Source organism: Balearica regulorum, chromosome Z, assembly GCF_011004875.1.
Source record: "Balearica regulorum gibbericeps isolate bBalReg1 chromosome Z, bBalReg1.pri, whole genome shotgun sequence".
Classification (NCBI taxonomy): Eukaryota; Metazoa; Chordata; class Aves; order Gruiformes; family Gruidae; genus Balearica; species Balearica regulorum.
In genome coordinates this window covers 49,758,435-49,771,874 of record NC_046220.1, presented here as the reverse complement: position 1 = coordinate 49,771,874, position 13,440 = coordinate 49,758,435, and positions in this window count along the sequence as shown.

The window sequence follows — 13,440 nt, the reverse complement described above, 5'->3', positions numbered from 1 at the left end:
CAGTTTGTCAGAAAAGGACATGGTGGTCCTGGTAGACAACTTGGCCAAGAGGCAGCAATGTGCCCTTGTGGCGAAGGCCAGCAGCACTCTGAATTCCATTGAACAGAACATTGTCAGCCCATCAAGGGAAGTGATCCCTCCTCTAGCCAGCACTGAAGAAGAGGCATCTGAATGCTGTGTCCAGGTCTGGACTCCAGTATGAAATGTGGACATAGTGGAGCAAGGGGCCACAAGGATGTTAAAGGACTGTAACACCCCTCATATGAGGAAAGACTGAGAAAGCTTACAGGAGAGAAGGCTTAGAAAGATCTTATCAGTACATATAAATAGCTGGTGGGGCTAGGCATAAAGAAGAGGGAGTGAGGCTCTTCTCAGTGGTGCCCAGTGACAGGACAAGTATGCCACCCACAGAGGCAGGCACGAAGTAATCCAAAACAACCCTTGCCACACCACCACCTGACAAAATTATATAGACAGTATCAATGGCCCATCCTTCACAGTGACTTCTTTGTTCTATATATTCCTTTTACACTAGTTTTTTATTGTATTGATGCAAAAACATGAGTTAAGTAGGATTAGGAAGTTATATGCGCTTTTCCTGGTTTTATACCTTTTCCAAATAAATTGTGTGCTGTACTGAAGACAAGGACTCTGAGCACTCCAGGTATGAGTTTTTAAGTAGTGCTTAGTGTCTGCATCTCCCATTAGTTTAAATGGGATTTGTACTGCCCTTTACTGGCCCATCTCTGCCCAATTTTTTTCATTCAAGCCAAGGCCAGAAGAAAAATAACATGTCTTTCCCAACACCATGAAGAATCAACTCGCTTTACAGTCTTGAAGCTGAGGGAAGACGTTTGATGAAAGGATGAGACCCATTCCGCATGGGCCCAGTGAGAGTTAAGTACATTAAGAAATTTCTTTTTTCCTGCCCTTGAAGTCTCTTTGACTACTTAATGTGAAGTATACATTTGTTGTGTTCAAGAATATCACAGGAATCTAGAAAATACTTGTAAACCTTGTTTTTAATTCCCCACTCATCTCCTACAATCATTTAAACATTATATAGACTGAATATTGGAGTCAACAGCTTACAGCCAGTGGAGGTACATCAACTTGGACCAGTAAAGACCTAATGCAGTAATGCCATCTAATGACCTGATGCCATGATCTCTTCGTGCATTTTGGAGATGAGATTAGTCCAAATGCTACCTTTTCACGACGGAAAGTATTTTATAAAAAAAGCTCCCACATTTTCTATAAATACTGCATGGAAACATAAGAGAACAGAAAAAGAAGGGATAAGAAAATTGTCTTGAAAAAAACAAAGGACCTCTCTTCTTGCAGTGCTAGAAGACTGTAATGCCTATAATAGGGGGTTAACTCTATTGCACTTTACTCATGCATAGTAACAATGGATTGAACTGGTAATAGGTAATTGTAATAGGTAATAATGTATGAAAGTAATAGGTAGGAAATTGCCAGTCACTGTCAGGAGGACTGACAGAACTGAAATCAAAGAATTTAGAGTCTCCAGCATAGGCTTTGCACTTATGTATCTATTTTTAGAATCTTCTCTAGGAATAAAGAATAAAGAAATAAAGAAAATTTTCTGTTAGGGTTATGAGAACTTTTTACTTGAATTAAATCCAATTCTGGCCTTTACTAAAGCTCTTTCTAGACATGCATTTGCCAGTTCATTAATGAACTATTTCCAATACAGCAAAAAATATGAAGCCCTAAGAACCTTTAGTATCTGCTGAAAGAAATCCCACTCAGTTTTTTGAAAGTCCATTTAAACTTATAGCCAGAATTTCATTAAAACTAATAAAAGAAACAGAGCTCTATGGAAAGAATTTCACTAAGTTCTTGCTCAGTTTTTCCTAAGTTTCAGGAGTTCCTGAGTTTTAGTCTGCCTGAAACTAACACTCTACACTGCAAAGATGATATTGATATCCATAAAGTAGAATTTTCCACTTTAGAGGGACAGAAATGTGTTCAGGTTAGCACTTAGACATTGTTTAATTTAGGGTTAAATACACTATCCTGCTTTGCTGACGACTATACCTTTGAAGTAGAGCCAAAAGACTGATAAAAAGCATACTTTGATAAAGAGTATGCTTGAAGGAAAGCTGAAAAACTGATAAAAAGGAAACATCCTGCCCCAAAAGGTGCTGAGAGCTGGGTGATGGCCAGAGAGGCCTGAAGTCAACAAGAATCCGCAGTAACTGGGGAAGGGAAAGGTGGCTGGGGCTAGGGGGGCACCACCACCTACCCAATGAAAGGACTATGCAAATTATACCCCCACACCCTCAAGGAGCATGCATGCTAATTTAAAGATGTTTGACCAATAGTAGATGATGTGGTAATTAATAACCAATTAGCATAAATTTAGGCAGGTTTTTCTAATCCTGTAACAAGATAAACATGTGGTAGATTCTGCATGTAGTGTGCTAGCTTTGTGGAATTACTTCCTGGCACCCATCTCTGCACAGACATAAAATAAATAAAATACCTCTGCTCTGTGTGTATATTGGTGTACTGCACACTGGGTAAATGATCCCACCCTTTGGGACAACAACATCACAAACTGCTGAAAAGAAAAGCGATCCTGCAAGTGCCGTGTAGGACTTCTCATCTCTGGAGACTTCCACAGTTTGACATTTCCAGGCTATTGTATTTTGCTCTCTAAGTTACTGAGGTTCCAGTGCTTTCCATAGGGATGCATTTCATTTACAGAAGTGGTGTTTTGAAGATGGGTCTGTTCTGACAGACACTCTCTCAAGTTCTTAAACCAATTCTGAGGCAAAATAATCTTAGTAACCCCCACTGAAACTAATTGTCACTGCAGTCACTCAGCACTTAAGTGTTTATTTCACTTTACCCCTGAGAAACCCTCATAAGAATAACAGGCAGTAACAAAACCTTTTTTCAAACATATTCAGAAATGGATTTCAGGATAACAAGATGGAGATGAGCAGAACAAGCTACAATGTGAACAGATCCTCTTTACTACAAAAAATTAAATAAGAATTGGAAAGACACTCCAGTGACCAACTCACTTTCCAAACAAAAATTGCTAAGAGTAAAATGCAAAGCTCCCCTTGCACTGGGAGATGACATCACTCAGCAACATAAAATCACCATCTCCATCAGTGAAAAGATGCACCTAAGTGTCCAGAATTGACGTGACAGTGTCAGGTCAAAAAATTCTTGCAGTATGGCTGCATCTGGCATTTAGTGTTGAAAAAAGTTACAAATGGCTTGTTAAAAGGACCAGTATTTTCACCACAGATGTCTAACTATGCAAAAATTACATAATCAAACATGTATTCAGTCTGTTCAGAATATTTCTTTACACTACCCTCGCTAACAAAATTCTCTTGTTACATGAACGCATTTTTAAGCGGTGCCCAAGCCTATGCTCCCAACTGTTTCCTACAAATACTAATAAAATATCTTATCTTTTAAAATGGTAAACAGCCACTGACAAAAAATTGACATGAAATACAAGAACTGCCCAAAAATTCAAAGATAGGAGTACTGGGTATCAGAACCCTGTGTGTTAGGAATACACAACACTGGTGAATCCCATACTGAGCGAACCTTTCTTTGAGATGATATGTACTGCAAAATTCAAATCAAGAACCTTTGATAAAAATTACTGTCAAGAATCCCTATTTGGTCTTTCCATTGCCATGAACTGTCTGAGTCTCAAACACAACTTCCACTCTGTAGGACAGCATGGAATGCAATATGAGCACTGCCTAAGAGAGAAGCAGAACAGCTACAGTAAACTTGTTCCAAGGGCAAGAGAATCAGACATTTCCCTCACAATTTATTTCATGGTCTTTGATGATCTGTGCAGCACAGTACGCGTACTGTTTTCTGTTATATTCTGATGAACCACATTAGCAGCACACATCTTGCCATTTCCTTTCTTTCCCACAGGCTACCTTACTTGCCATCTCCTCAACTTGCAACAGATGTCAGTTGTGTCCTATTCTCTATTTCTCTTCATACACTTATTTTCTACAGCAGCTACAGCATACACACCATCAATCCTAGTTTGATTAAAAACATCCATCTTCCACATCTCTAATTAGGCTTCTTGGCTAGATTTTTGTCTTTTAGTCTGAAAGCCTCCTGGAACAAGCACTGTTTCTACTTGCATTTGTCATTGCTCAGTTACTTAAATAAATAAATAAATACTGTGTAAACAAACTCTTCAAAGAACTAAAGATGTCCAGACACAAACACAAGTGAAATAATTGTGCCTCTGGCTCCTGTGGTATTCTATGTTAACCATGAAAGAGCAGTTCTTGCAGCTTTCCCTGACTGGTATTCTTAAGTGCAAACTAAAATTCATGCAGCTGGAATAGATAGTAAAGCTGCTAAAAAGTAGCTAAATGAGTGACTAAGGGTTAGATTCACCTCTTGGGATGACTCTGCCTACATGTAAATGTATCAGAAACCACTATTGGTGCCACAGAGAAATACCATAAGATGTGATATATGATTTAGAAATGTTAAAATGCCCAGAACAGGGACAGAAAGATACTCAAACTCTCTGCAATTGTGCTTTATGCCAATTAAACACAGAGTCCCCAGCTGTAAGACTACACACAATGCATCAGAGCTGAACAGCTTCACATAGACTGATGTGTAGGTAGATATCATCTGGTAGGATGGTCCAAAAAGTACTCATATATAAAAGCTACCTCCAAATGGTGCCACACTTAACAAGTTAGCCCAGCTGAAGTTGTTAAGCATTGCAGATGGTAACACAGAGCTCTCATGCGATGTTCTGCCATAGCTACCAATGGAGCTACCAATTCTGCCACATTTTTTCCCAATGATCCAACATAGAGGACTGAACCAGAACTATCAATCCATGAACCAGAACTATCAATCCATGAATGTAATTCAGGCTTGCTAAAGGAGCCCATAGTGGAACTCAAACTGGAGCATTCATATCCTTTTAAGTTCCTACTCATCCCATCTTCTCCCAATCTCCATTAAAAAAAGGTTCATGAGTAACTACCACGGATGTGAGAAACCTCTCTGTAGTTATAATGAAGATGAATATACTCTCTTATACACGCAAAACAATGAAAGCTATGAGTTATTAGGCAAAGGCATATGATCACTTCAACATATATCTCAAATACACCACAAAAATCTGCTTCCTTCTGTTCAGTTCTCCCCATGACACTATGGGAGACTGCTCATCCCTTGTGCAAGAGGTTACAAGAACCTCAGCAGTGTGCTCACAGAATTACTAAAGGGTTGATGTTATTTCCTTGTGCATAAACGGGTTTTGCACAACATGCAGGAGCAAGCAGAGAAGTAAACCTTGCCTGCAGTTGCCTTTGCCCTCACACATTCTTAATTTAAGAGATTTTAGCCAGTAGATCCACACAAATTGTGGGAAGGGAAATGAGAAAACATGGCTATGAACTCACCAGTTATCTCAAACACCTTCTCACTGTACAACTGCTGTACAGAAAGCCAGTTTGCATCACTGCCCTAATACACTGGAGTTCTTACCCTCATGCCGCCATCCGTCATTTCACACACAAACCATCCATGAATGCAAGAAACTTGGTGTGAATTTGACCCATAAGGAATGATACATGTATTTCTGTATCTCTCCATACATGCATATATACAGACACATCCATAAATGTCACATCATTTATTAGTTGTGTGGGAAACATCCACACTGAGAAGTACTGAGCACTGAAAATCCTGGAGTCACTAGAAAATTCATACCTCTCACATGGGAACCATACCCCAGTGGCCTGGTCACTGTTGCATGCAGTATATTAGCTAGGACAGCTAGGTCAAAAGAATCTTTCCCTAACATTTTAAAGCTGTGATGGAACAGGTCATCTTGATTTTAAAATATACATATTTCATAGTTTCTACTACTTCTGCTTCTCTCAGTATCTCATTTCACACCATCATAGACAGTACAGAATGCATAAATGACTAGTTAAAACCGTATCTTTCTGCTTTTATTCAGAATTAACATATGTATTCTAGTCGTGACCATTCCTAGCACAAAGCAGAAAATCTATCAGCTAGAGCTACCACTGCCCACAATGAAACATTTTATAAGCAGCAGTTACACAACAGCAAGACTTGCTGTTCATCAAGGCTTATAAATTGAGACTGTTTCTCCAATCCACTGGTAGAACTGTATTTGCATTTTTCACTGTTCAGTGAACCAGAGACAGCCAATTATATGTTCTTTTAGCTTTGCTTTTCAATAAAAATAGACTGATGTATATCCAGAACAGACAGAACATATACAGGACAGACTGCAAAAAGTTACCTGTTATTCTGCAAAAGTTACAGCCATCTATGTGTTGTTACAGCTACGCATTAGTTGATAGGCTGCTACCAAACATTGTACCACTTGATATTATACTTGGAGGGAAAATATTCTAGACACTTCATCATACCGTTATGAGCAATGCGTATATGCTTTGGTAAAATGTGAATATTAGTACAATCTTCCAAAGTAAAAAAAAAAGAGACCAAGGAGTATAGAAGTTCATATACTTGCCCTTTTGGAACACACCTGGTAAGGATGGGCAAGTCTAAACTGTGAAATACTGACTGCTCTGCAGTGCCACACTAAACTATAGCATATTCTCCTCTGGAGAAGAAAGCAAGATATTTGCACTATGTACATCAGCTAATGATAATCCAGCGCACCTAACTTCAGGAGCTCAAATTCCTTATCTTAGGAAGTTAGATGGGGAAATAATCTGATTAAGGAATCAATGAAAAAAATCATTTCCCAAGCTTAACAGGCAAGTACTTCTAAATGGTATTTCAGGATAAGTATCTTAAACACTAACACTGAACATTCTGAATACTGTATTCCTCTTCAGCAATTACCGTTGTAAAGAGGTCATAAAAAAATATACAAAGTTGTATTTGTAGCTGCTGGTAATACCCTGTTGTCCCAAGTCGCCCTCACTAATCAGTAAATCACTGCTCTACAAGAGAAGGATTTTATCGTAAAGTTCAACATGCTTATAATGGTCACCTAATACAAGCCTAAGAAAATTTCCTAAGTATCCTCCACAAACTGGTGGACAGGTGAGCTACTACTTGTAGCACAAAAAACATAGTGTGGCACTTATCTGCAAGCAGTAAAGATGCCTAAAGTCCACAAGTATATAATTTCCGCTTTTAAACCTAGCACTTGAAATCTGAGGCCTGGGAAATCTCAGGAAACTCAAAATTCTTAGCTGTCATTTCTTAATCCAGAACTGTAAGTGCAGTAGCAACCCAACATACAGTTTAATTTTTCTTAAGACAGGCCATGATCAAGGTATTATCCACATCCTTAGATTGAGCTACTCCACTAACTCATCTAGCATCTGAAAGATTACTGCAAGCCTCAAAAACAGACCTGTACTTCACAACATCACTTAGAACTACTTCAGAACATTACTTGGTTAGAACCAGAGGATCCTTCTCAATCCACATCTCAGTGCTACATGTCCTTGACAGCACAGTCCTCTAACAAAATAATCAAATCACTGTTACTTCTCTCTGGAACACATTTCCCAAAGTCAAATATAAATACAGATTTAAAAAAAAAACAAAACAAAGGAATTATAATGATACATATAGAATGAGGAATGGAGGGAGCAGATGCACTTGTAACTTACAAATAAGTTTGATAAAAGTACTCAAAAATACAGTTTATAATCTCCTTGGTCTCAACATTTCTATTGGTTTTCTTTTTGGAGTACATGGGTTTGTTACTCAGGATGAGTAACAGCAATGCATACCAGCCTGATATAAACTCTGAGTGGGAATTTTGTACTTTTAAACTCCCTTCATAATTATTTAGTACCTTTAAAACAAACTAAGGCATGTAATCTGAATGAGTCAGAAAAATTTTTCCCCTAATAATAATTTTATTCTTAACCTGCAAATATGGGAGAATGGACATTATACCAAAGGGTCTAAAGCTAATAATTGCTTTCAAGAAAAGTTAGTCTACATTCGCAAAACTGACACTAACACAACTGCTAATGAATCCTGGTATTTTCAGTTGTCTCTTCCATTTGTAAAGGTCTACTCCTGTATCTTTTCCACAATTAGTATGTTTACAGAGGAAATATCATTTCATATTACATTAAAAAACAGACTCAAAGCCAGTAACACCCATTCGAAAGCAAGTTTATGGCCAAAAAGTGGAAAGCTCTCCTCTTAGAGATGCAATCTACCTTCATAAGAAAAATAGGAAGCCTCTCTGCCATGTGTTTACTCCTACGATAAAAACAAGACCCACATGGTTGAATAGACAGGATGGGGGCATAATAGTTTCCATTTTAAAGCATTAGAAATGCTTTAAGATACCTTTATTTATGATTTTTCCTATGCAACTTGCAGCTATAAATAACAGTGCAGCCTTAAAGAGCAGCGCAGCCCACTAGCCAAGCAACAGCTATGCCAAGTTCCTTCCCCCAGCCTCTTTTACATACCCACAGGAGCACAGCTGACAAATGCACTTCTTCGGGGATGGAAATACATGCAAAGGCACAGGTGATATAGGAGACATGTTTGCTAAGAAAAACAGTAATGGTTCGGGTCTTTTGCAGCAGACGCTCTAAAAGGAAAAAGGAAATGGGGGGGAGAAAAAGAAAAGGGGGGGAAGAAAAAGGAAGGGGGGAAGAAAAGGGGGGGAAGAAAAGGGGGGGAGAAGAAAAAGGGGAGGAGAAACGGGGGGAGAAAAAGGGGGGGAGAAAAAGGGGGGGAAGAGGGAAAGAAAAAGAGGGGAAGAAAAAGGGGGGGGAAGAAAAAGGGGAGGGGAGAAAAAGGGAGGGGGGGGAGGAAAAAATCCAAACAAAAAACCACCACTCTTCAGCAGCAGTCGCTGGAGATAATTAGGTCAGAAGCAGGGACAGAGCACATGGCAGTGGTACAGATTGCACTACATTCCAGCTGACTGGCTCCTTCCCTGGGGCAGCATGCCCAGGTTTCTCTGGTGGCATCCCAACCAGAGCTCTGTGGTCCTGCTTTCAAGTCTTTTCTGATCAGGGCATGAAAGCCCTGTCAATCACCTGGGGAACCTTTGTGAAGTCACCAGCACCAAGCTCTAGAGCCCAGGTCAGCAAGAAACATGGCTGGGCCTGTTCCAGAGAGCAAATAACTAAGGTCAGACCTTCCAATTCTCCAGCTGTTTGACCATGATTAGATTAACATGTACATGGGCTATTAAGAAGCACTTAGAAGCATCTCCCTCTTAGCTGTGAAGAAGCGGAGAGGTTAAGGAGCATCAGAGAGGCTGAGAGAGAGATAGGCTGGTGGAGCCAAGCTCTGCCCTCTCTGAGACAGAAACAGGGACAGCTAACAGACCAAAGCCAAAGTGAAGGGGACCCTGTATCCTCCCCTTGCCAGGCAGAAGGCAGCAGCCTCAGAGAGGGGAGTGAATGGAAACGAGTCCACACTCAGCATGGCAGGCGAACCTTCTCCTCCTCACCCACCTCGCCTTTCCATGTACCCCTGTGCAACAGGTACGAGGCTCTGGCTGTGGAAGGCCACTCAATCGAGGATATGGACGACCTCAAGCTACACCAGAGGCAGCACCTAGGCCCAAAAGGCCTATGCCTCGGGTCGTGACCACCCCAACAAAGAAAAGGAGGGTTATAGTTGTAGGGGACTCCCTTCTGAAGGGTACAGAGGGCCCAATATGCAGGGCAGACCGTCCTCTCAGAGAAGTCTGTTGCCTCCCCGGGGCCCGTGTCATGGACATCACTAGGAAACTCCCCAGCCTGGTGCGCCCCTCTGACTATTACCCACTGCTGCTCCTCCATGTGGGTGAGGATGAAGCAGAGACACGTACCACGAAAGCGATCAAAAGGGACTTCAGGCTCTTGGGACAGTCACTGAAGGATTCGGCAGGACAGGTAATATTCTGCTCCCTCCTTCCAGTTGAGGGCAGCAATGTTGGAACAGGCGGACACAGTCCATAAATGCATGGCTCCGTGGCTGGTGTCAGCGCCACAACTTTCGGTTCTTTGACAATGGGACAGCCTACATGGCACCAGGCCTGATGAACTCTGATGGGATTCATCTCTCTCAAAGGGTGAAGAGGATCTTTGCCCAGGAACTAGCAGGGCTCATCAACAGAGCTTTAAACTAGGCTTGAAGGGGGAGGGGGATAACATCAGGCTTGCCAGTGACATGTTGTGGGATGACATGCCCAGGTTGGAGGGATGGGGTGCTGGTGAGGGCCCTCAGCCTACTGCTCACAGACATGCTGGATGCACTACAGCACGCTCGAAGCCTAGAGGCGACGATGCAACAGGAACCAACAGGGTAACACTGGGAAGATACATCAAAAGAATTCCAGCCACCTCAGCCAATAAGTCAGCCTCATGGGGGGCACAACTGAAATGCCTCTACACAAACGCACAGATCATGGGGAATAAACAAGAGGAGCTGGAGATGTGTGTGTGCCTGCAAGGCTATGACCTTATTGGCATTACAGAGACGTGGTGGGATAGCTCCTATGACTGGAGTGTTGGGATGGAAGGGTACAGGCTCTTTAGGAAGGACAGGCAGGGCAGATGAGGAGGGGGTGTCACCCTCTATGTCAATGACCAGCTGGAGTGCATGGAGCTCCACCTGGGGATGGATGAGGAGCCCACCAAGAACCTATGGGTCAGGATTAAAGGGAGGGCTGGGGCAGGGGACATCATAGCGGGGGTCTGCTACAGGCCACCTGACCAGGGGGACTGAGCAGATGAAACCCTCTATACGCAGATAGGAGCAGCCTCACACTCACAAGCCCTGGTCCTTATGGGGGACTTCAACCACCCTGACATCTGCTGGAGGGACAACACAGCAGAGCACAAGCAATCCAGGAAGTTCCTGGAATGTGTCGATGACAACTTTCTCCTCCAAGTGATAGAGGAGCCCACGAGGAGAGGTGCCATGCTGGACCTTATTCTCACCAATAAAGAGGGCCTGGTAGGGCACGTCAAGCTCAAGGGCAGCCTTGGCTGCAATGACCACGAAATGGTGGAATTCAGGATCCTTCGGGCAGCGAGGAGGGCACACAGCAAGCTCACTACCCTGGAGTTCAGGAGAGCAGACTTTGGCCTCTTCAGGAACCTGCTTGGTGGAGTACCATGGGACAAAGCCCTGGAAGGAAGAGGGGCCCAAGGCAGCTGGCTAATATTCAAGGGTCACCTCCTCCAAGCTCAGGAGCAATGCATCCCAACAAAGAGGAAGTCAAGCAAAAATACCAAGAGGCTCCCGTGGGTGAACAAGGAGCTCCTGGGCAAAGTCAAACAAAAAAAGGAAGCCTACAGAGGGTGGAAGCAAGGGCAGGTAGCCTGGGAAGAATACAGAGAAACTGTCCGAGCAGGCAGGGAGCAGGTTAGGAAAGCCAAAGCCCTGACAGAAATTAGTCTGGCCAGGGATGTCAAGGACAAGAAGAAAAGCTTCTATAGGTATGTTAGTGATAAAAGGAGGATGAGGGAAAATGTGGGTCCCCTCCAGAATGAAACAGGTGACCTGGTTACCCAGGATATGGAGAAGGCTGAGGTACTCAATGACTTCTTTGCCTCAGTCTTCACTGGCAAATGCTTGAGCCACACTGCCCAGGTCACAGAAGGCAGGAACTGGGGGAATGCAGAACCACCCACTGCAGGAGAAGATCAGGTTCGGGAATATCGAAGGAACTTGAAGGTGCACAAGTCCATGGGACCTGAGGAGTTGCATCCGTGGGTCTTGAGGGAACTGGTGGATGAAGTGGCCAGGCCACTTGCCATCATATTTGAGAAGTCCTGGCAGTCCGGCGAAGTTCCCGCTGACTGGAAGAGGGGAAACATAACCCCCATTTTTAAGAAGGGAAAAAAGGAAGACCCAGGGAACTACAGGCCGGTCAGTCTCACCTCCGTGCCTGGCAAGATTATGGAGCAGACCCTCCTGGAGACTGTCCTCAGGCACATGGAAAATAAGGAGGTGATTGGTGACAGCCAACACAGCTTCACTAAGGGCAAATTGTGCCTGACAAACTTGGTGGCCTTCTGTGATGGGGTTACAGTGTCAGTGGATAAGGGAAGGGCAGCTGATGTCATCTACCTGGACTTGTGCAAGGCATTTCACACTGTCCCGCACAACATCCTTGTGTGTAAATTGGAGAGACATGGATTCGACGGATGGACCACTCGGTGGATAAGGAATCGGCTGGATGGTCACACTCAAAGAATTGTGGTCAATGGCTCAATGTCCAAGTGGAGAATGGTGATGAGTGGTGTTCCTCAGGGGTCGGTACTGGGATCAGCACTGTTCAACATCTTTGTCGGCAACACGGACAGTGGGATTGAGTGCGCCCTCAGCAAGTTTGCCAACAACACCAAGCTGTGTGGTGCAGTCAACATGCTGCAGGGAAGGGGTGCCATCCAGAGGGACCTTGACAGGCTGGAGAGGTGCGCCCGTGTGAACCGCATGAAGTTCAACAAGGCCAAGTGCAAGGTCCTGCACGTGGGTCAGCGCAATCCCAAGCACACCTACAGGCTGGGCAAGGAATGGATTGAAAGCAGCCCCAAGGAGAAGGACTTGCGGGTATTGATGGATGAGAAGCTCTGCGTGAGCCGGCAGTGTGCGCTTGCAGCCCAGAAAGCCAACCGTGTCCTGGGCTGCATCAAAAACAGTGTGACCAGCAGGTTGAGGGAGGTGATCCTGCCCCTCTACTCTGCTCTTGTGAGACCCCACCTGGAGTACTGCTTCCAGCTCTGGGGGCCCCAGTACAGGAGAGACATGGACCTGTTGGAGTGAGTCCAGAGGAGGGCCACGAAGCTGATCGGAGGGCTGGAGCACCTCTCCTGTGAGGACAGGCTGAGAGAGTTGGGATTGTTCAGCCTGGAGAAAAGAAGGCTCTGGGGAGATCTAATTGCGGCTTACCAGTACCTGAAGGGGCCTACAGGAAAGATGGTGAGGGACTGTTTATCAGGGAGTGTAGGGACAGGACAAGGGGTAATGGGTTTAAGCTGAAGGAGGGTCGATTTAGATTGGATGTTAGAAAGAAATTCTTTACTGTTAGAGTGGTGAGGTACTGGAACAGGTTGCCCAGAGAGGTTGTGGAGGCCCCATCCCTGGAAGTGTTTAAGACCAGGTTGGATGAGGCTTTAGGCAACGTGGTCTAGTGGAGGGTGTCCCTGCCTGTAGCAGGGGGGTTGGAACTAGATGATCTTTGATGTCCCTTCCAACCCAAACCCGTCTATGATTCTATGAACATGTTAGCAGCCACATTATAGCTTGCCCAACTAGCCACGTAAAATCTCTCTTCATAAAGCTTGTCAAATTGTGCAATATAAGGAAGATGTCAAATACAGGCAGAGAATCTTCTTAAATCCTATTTGCAACTGTTTTCGAAGAAATGAAGAAAAAGATATTATA